Source organism: Belonocnema kinseyi, chromosome 4 (assembly GCF_010883055.1).
Source record: "Belonocnema kinseyi isolate 2016_QV_RU_SX_M_011 chromosome 4, B_treatae_v1, whole genome shotgun sequence".
Taxonomy (NCBI): domain Eukaryota; kingdom Metazoa; phylum Arthropoda; class Insecta; order Hymenoptera; family Cynipidae; genus Belonocnema; species Belonocnema kinseyi.
Window position 1 is genome coordinate 121,625,294 of NC_046660.1, and position 5,513 is coordinate 121,630,806.

Consider the following 5,513-nt stretch of genomic DNA (forward strand, 5'->3'; position numbering starts at 1 on the left):
GAGGGGCAGACGAAAAAGGAAGCTCTCGGGGTGCTGATAGGCGAGATCAAAGCCTTTAGAGAGGCCATATGGGGTCTATGGAGCAGATGGAAATGATGAGGGAGGACCTGAAGGTAAGAGATGAGAGATGCGAAAAGCAAGTGAAAGAGCAGAGAGGGTAAAGCAGAAGGATTGAAGAGGAAACTTGTGTCAGTAAGGAAGGAAAAAGAGGAAAAAATAAAGTAGATGGAAAGGCCAGAAAAGAGGCTGGAGAAGGTAGAGGGCAGGTCGGTAATGGAAGCAGTTCACAGGGAAAGTTAGAATGGATGGGAAAAAGTGAAGGAAGAGCGGCCAAGGTAGGGTACCGGAAAATAAAAATAGACGATAAAGGAGGAGGAGAAGGAGGTGTTGAAGCAGGTGCAGGGGAACTTGTTTCGTTGGAAGTAGGGGGTGGGAATAAAGAAGGGTGGAGGAGTGTTAAAGGTGCTGTACTGGAACGTAGCAGGGGGAAAAAAGAAATATGAGGATTTCAAAAGTATATTTAGCAATTTAATGTGATTAGACTCGTAGAGACATGAGTAGAGAGAACGGAATGAGATAGAGTAGAGCGAAAGTTCCCAAGGAGGTATAGGTGGAGGATACAGAAGGCGGTCAAAGTAAAGAGGAAAGAAAGGACTAATGGGGGAATTATAACAGGGGTTAGGGATGGATTAAAGGAAATTTGGGGGGAAGGGTGCCTGTACCGGGAAGGGAAGAGCTTCGAAAGAAAATTGAAGGATAAGATGATAAATAACAAGGGGGAGATTCTAAGAGACTGGATGGAGGACAGAGACTGGGCGGTTTGTGGAGACTGGGCGGTTTGTGGATACAGAGGGAGGCTGGCGAAAGGCAGGGCGGGAAAGAAGGGTCGATAGGCGAGATGGTAGCACAGGGGACAGAGGCGATAGAGAAGTATCAGGAGCAGTTGGGCAACGTAAGCTTTGAGAGGGAGTCTGTGGACGAGATATGGGAGGATCTAAAAGAGAAAGTGAAAGGTTATGTGCAAAAGTAGGTATTTAGGAAGAAGAAGAAAACTATGGTAAAGCCGTAGTGGGATAGGGAACGTAAAATAATTAATAGAAAGGTAAAAAAGAAGTACAGGAAATGGAAGGAAGAAACCGCAACACGGAAGGAGTACGTAAACATGAGGAAGGAGTTTAGAACGATGTGTAAGAAGAAAGAGCAGGAAAAGGAAAAAGAGCTGGAAGAGGAGTTAAGAAGTGTTAAGACAGAAGAGGACGTGCGGAACATAATTAATAGGTTTAGGAAACGTAGGGTGGGAATAAGTGAAAAGATAGGGAGCGCCTAACGGAGAAAATTTTGTAAGGAATTAATTCAGGGATCAGATACACGAAAAAGAGATGAGGGGATTAGAAGAACGAGGGAGGTAGATGGAGAGAAACTGAATGACAAGGAGATAGAGAAGCCTGAATGGGATAGTGAAAAAAGTATGGAGGTGGAGAGAAGGGTTAATCGTACCACTGTATAAGAAAGGGGATAGGGAGAGGCAGGAAAATTATAGAGGAATTACGCTAATGAATACTGCGTACAAAATATACGCGATGGTATTGACACATAGGCTGCGCAAAGATGTTGATAGTAAAGGAATTTTGCCGGTGACGCAGGCGGACTTTAGGCAGGGAAGGAGTACCATTGACCACATTTACGTCTTGCAGCACGCGGTGAATATAGAACTAACCAAAAAGGGTGCCAAAGTGTACACGTTTTTTGTAGATCTAAAAGGCACGTTCCCTTCGGTGGATAGGGGGAGATTGTGGGAGGCAATAAAAGACAGGTGAGTGAAGAGGGGCCTGATCGAGAGGGTAAGACAGGTATATGAGAAGAAGAAAGATAATGTGAGAGGTGGGAGGGAATCTCTGAGGGATTCTGGATGGATAGGGGTTAAGGCAAGGGTGCCCGCTTAGCCCAACGCTTTTTGAAATTTTGATCGCGGATATGGAAAGTAAGCTAGTGGTCGGAGTGGTAGGAGGAGTCAGGGTACGAGGAGTCAGGATATGGTCACGCGCGTATGCAGATGACATATTGCTGCTAACAAAGAGCGAAGAGGCTTTAAAGAAGATGATGAAAAGGTTGAGAAGATATTTGGACAAAAATAGGTTAGAGTTAAATGCGGACAATTCGAAGGTTATGGTGTTCAGGAAAGGAGGTGGGAGAGATAAGGGAGGGGAGTGGAAGTGGAAGGGAAAAGCGGTGCAGGAGGTGAAAGATTTTGTGTATCTGAGCTTCCTGCTTTGAAAGAATTGGGGGGTGGATGGTCATATAAAAGAGAGGGTGAGAAGAGCAAATGTGGTGATGAAGTCGGTGTGGGAGCTATGGAAGAATTGTTCGCAGATGATTTTGCAAGGAGGATGAAATTGTTTGATTCGCTAGTGACGAGTGTTCTATTTTACGGAGTGGAGATGTGGGTTGAAAGTAAGTAAGGAGGTGAATAGAATACAGGAGAGGTATGTAAAGTGGACACTGGGTTTGGCAAGGAATACGCTGAACTATATTGTCAGGAGGGAGACAGGCAGAACGAGTTTTTGGATTATAACAGGGAGTCCAGCGTGTAAATATGAGGAAAAATTTTTGGAACAATGGGGAAGTAAGCTGGTCAGGGAGTATTGGTTGAAGAAGGAGAACAGACATAGTGGTGCAAATATGGAGGTGGAAAGGGAAAGTTGTTTCAGAATTAATGGATTGCAGATGGATGAAGTGAGAAGGATGCACGAGGAAGGAAGGTAGAGCGGGATAAGCATGGAGTTAATGCTGCATGTAAGAGGGGACAAAAGGGGAGTAGCATACGTGAAGGGGGTTTTGAGTAAGATGGAGAAGAAGAGAAGGAAGAAGGAAGAGGAATGGAGAAGGCAACCCGGCATACACGTCTAAACGAATAGCATTGGTGTGCAAGGAGGGTTCTATACTTTTGGTGAGCCCCATCGTGTCCAACCTGTATATTCAATTAGAAAAAAATAAATTTGTATCACGAAATTTAGTCCAATGAAGAGGCACCCTCACTGCCTGGCCATCAACGTGCAGACATCTTGCCAGTAGGTCCTAAAATGCCTAGAACTTCGCTCAAACTGGGATTTGCAAAATGGGATATATTGCAAATGTCCTAAAAGCCGAAATGAAGATAATCAAAAATACCTAGCATCCTTTAAAGGCATTCCATCTCATTAATCAATTAATCATAAAATCTTTCAAAGCCTGTGTGGGGGGTTTCCTGCATGTAGGCCACTTTTATGTCCAATACCTGTAGTGATTATATAAAACTGTCTTTCTTGATCAAATCTGGTGAACTTGTTCATGATAAATAACTACGAAAAATTATTTTGGATTGAACTCTTTTCTACAAGAGCGCTGAGGGTAGAGTATCAGGTGCTTTTTTGTATGGGTTTCCCAGCAAAAATAGATCAGGGCAATTAACAAATATGCCATCATTCACCTCACGTGCTCTTTCGGGCTCATCAAGTTGTCTAACACCGACCTTTAAAAGTTTCACAGAATCGTCTGCATACAAATGGCGAAGCATCGAATGCACCATAAAAATGCAGAGATTGAAGGAGTAGTTATACCAAGACATGTAGAGGGTAGGGGCGTTGTAGATGTCAAAAAACTGTATTAGTCACAAGTTATACAGTTGCGATACTATTTTAACAGCAAACAAAATGTTGCGCTTTACAGCACCGTCTGTAAAGCGGATCTTGACTACAAGCCCTTGAAATTGTTCCCAGATGGGGTCTTAAATATCAGGGCAGAAACCATAGAACTAAGAAAGGTTGTTCTGTATTCAGAGACGAAAGGATTCGTCATTGCGATACAGGACAAGGTTTTTAGAACCAAGAATTATCGCAAACACGTGGTATATGAAGACGTAGTTGACCGGTGCCGATTATGTGGAGATACCGAATGGCTCAGAGAGAATGTACGTACAGGCATAATGATGTAGCGGGTACTGTGCATCAACACCTAGCCCTAAACCTAGGACTCTAAAAAGAATTGATGCCTTTCTATAGATACATGCAAATGCTCGTTTCAGAAAGCGAAGTTTGCATCTTATATTGGGATGTTACAATATAAATGGATCATTACATCCGAACCAATCGAGGTTACATCATGATGCGAAAAAAAGTGGACAGATTCTACATAATTGACATCTCTTGTCCATTTAACCGAAAATTTGCGAGTGAATGCATGAATAAAGACCATATCGAGTTAGAAGGGTATTGGCAGCAACTCAGAAAGCAGTTTTATTGAACACCTGTCGCATTGTAGGGAACTTTCTTCGCCATCAGGAAGCAAGCGACTAAAAAACTATACAGTGACAGATGGTATCTCTAAGAAAGCATTCAGACGTAACTGTTGTCACCTCCAACGCTCGGGATTGCCCGTAATTGTATACCTACAACATCAACGTAGAAGGTTTCAAGCATCGTATTAAATTAACTTATAACCAGGGGTTCGAACGAAATTAAGGGGAATTTTTAGATATTTGACAATTATTTCGATAAATCTAAAAGAATTTCGCTAAAAACTAAGGTTAGTCTAAAAAATTATAAGAACATAATGAATCTACGCAGGCACAATGTCAAAATTATGTGGTAGTCGTATTTTATATAAAAAAAACGAAAAGGAACGTAATAACATCCTAATTTCATCCGTCACTTAACTTAGTCTATGGCTATTATGTACAACCGGGTTCATCCGAGAAAAATTTTTGAATAAAATTAAATAATATTAATAGGTAAGTGGCGACCCCATCGCCCTAGAGCTCTAGCTCTTGCAGTCACCCACGATGCATTGGGCTAACTCCCCAATGAAGCGAATTATGCAGTTATGTCACCAGCATCGCGCAGTACCACCCACAATAGGCATCTCTCGGATGGAGGCCATGGTTCAGTTGGGAGTGGCAATAGGACCGAACCAATGGCCTTGGACAAACGCAAAAACATCGCTTTAAATGGTCGGATTAACTCAGGAGGGACATCCTTACCAAGGAAGGCAAGGAAGTTCACCGGCGCGAAGAGCATACATGCAGGGGTTACATGAACGTCGGGACAATATGTATCCGGAATGTTCTCATAAAACGCCTCAGTATTCAAGAGATCAGCTATCCCTTTTACACAAAGGGGGACATAAAGCTCTTTATCAAGAAAAAGAGCAAAATACTCCAGCGAACATACCACTCGTCTCAACAAGACCACCGTAGCAGATAGCCGATAATACTAACATGAGAAATCATATCAATTCAGTGGCTTCATTTTTCAAGATGTTAGTATTTAATTGAAAACCTTATGGTGAAATATCACTTTTTTCTCAAATTTGATAATATTTTTTAGTACTCGGCGTGCAAGCATTTTGTATTTTCTCCACCGAATATGAAATACCTAATACTATAGCGACCATGTTAATTGAAACGCCCAAAGAGCTATTTGAGACCCTTTGATACCTGAATATATTCATATAATACAATTATATAATTGTATTCATAC

At 42.1% G+C, this 5,513-nt stretch overlaps 1 protein-coding gene across 1 annotated transcript in view; it reads right to left on the reverse strand.

Moving 5' to 3' along the window:
- Positions 1–5,513, reverse strand: part of LOC117170637 (solute carrier family 22 member 3-like) — a 262,724-nt gene that overhangs the window by 238,883 nt on the left and 18,328 nt on the right. The window lies entirely within an intron of this gene.